Here is a 1,866-nt window from a genome sequence, read left to right on the forward strand (position 1 = left end):
TAAGGAATCTGTATTACATTTTAAAATCTTAGATTTAAAAAGAAAAATTTTTATGAATTTATAACTCGAAATAATTTGCAAATTTTCGTGATTTTTCCATATTTTGTCATTTTTTGAACTTTAAATGCTTAAAAAAAAAAACTGTGACTAACGATTTTTTAATATTTTTCATTTGCCTTTGAAAACAATATACTAGGAGCCTTCTATTAAATTTTCAAGCTTTTTTATCCAACAAATTAAATTTTATTGATATTTTTAGAAAAAAAACTAAAAAAAAATGGAAAATAAAAATGTCCGTAAAGAGCTCTAAATACATCAAAATATTTTGAAAATGTTATGGTGTATAGAAGATGCTAAGATAAACATTCAGTCAAAATTTCATGTATCTACGGTAATTTTTTTTAAAGTTACACCAAAAACCAAATTCAATTTTGTGAAAAATCGATTTTGCGTAAAAATTCCCGTTTTTCCTTAATTTTTCTTTTGTTTTTCCCGGCGCTTTTATAAACCACTGGGAAATTTAAATTTTGACCTCCCCAATGCACCAACGATATTCACTTTCTGATCGAACAAGATACTGAAGTTGAAAATCGTAGCATTATTTCGACTACTTATCGTGTACACAGACACAAAAAAAATAAAAAAATAAATAAAAAAACACACATCATTGTAAAATCAATACATTCATCGTTCCACTCAGAATCTAAAAAACTAATAAAATTGGAAACTGAAAATGTCCCTAAACAGTTCAAAATAAATCAAAATATTTTGAAAATTTTATCGTTTATAGAAAATGCAAGTATAAACAACCAGTGAAAATTCCATGTATCTACGGTCATTTGTTTTAAAGTTACACCAAAAACCAAAGTCGATTTTGCGTAAAATTTCCCGTTTTTCCTTAATTTTTCTTTTGTTTTTCACGGCGCTTTTGAAAATTACTGGGATTTATAAATTTTGACCTCCCCAACGCACCAACAATATTCACTTTACCATCAAATAAGATACTGTTGAAGAAAATCGAAGCAGTTTTAATGCCCCAAACCGTGATGACAGACACAAAAATAAAAAAATAAAAAAACACACATCATTGTGAAATCAATACATTCGTCGTTCCATTCAGAATCTAAAATATATTGTACAAAATACAAATATACAAATATAAGAAAGATGACTTCCTATAGAGTGTCATCATTGCGTGTGGTGTGCACTGTGTTAGAAATAGCCAATTACTATTTCATTAATAGTTTTACGATAAATAACCAACTGCAGTTCTTAATAAACGGTAGGTACTGTGTAAAATAAAAATAAATAGTAGAACATTTTTTTTTGCGACTAATTAGTTTCTGAAGCGATTGCTAGACGTATATATCTATATAGATTCCTGGCAGCCCGAGCGCTTGTTTGACGTGCTAGCGGACGGAGGACTGAAGATTCCTGTCAACTTACCTCGGCTGTCTGCCTAGCTCTCTCTAAATCTATTCTTCGCTGACATAATTTTTTCCACCACCAGATAAAAAATCCGAAACGTTTGCTCGCCGAAAGTTTGGGTCGATGGGAGACTCGATAACCGGTCCGCAGAGAATGTTCGGCATGTCGATAATTTAATAAATAATAATATGGACATATTATGGTAATGAATGTTTGCATCTCTATTTATATTATGTTGATGGATCATGGATGCATGACTATAATATAATATTATGACTCTATGACTATAATGTGTCATTTCGGGATTTGGTTGACAATTTAAATTAATATAACAGACATCTTGTAGCTTTTAAGGTATTAAAATTTAAAAGTATATATTTATAATAAATAATGATACAATATTTTAATCTAAATAAAAGTTACAACACATTCGTTTTT

This window comes from Acyrthosiphon pisum, chromosome A1 (genome assembly GCF_005508785.2).
Source record: "Acyrthosiphon pisum isolate AL4f chromosome A1, pea_aphid_22Mar2018_4r6ur, whole genome shotgun sequence".
Classification (NCBI taxonomy): domain Eukaryota; kingdom Metazoa; phylum Arthropoda; class Insecta; order Hemiptera; family Aphididae; genus Acyrthosiphon; species Acyrthosiphon pisum.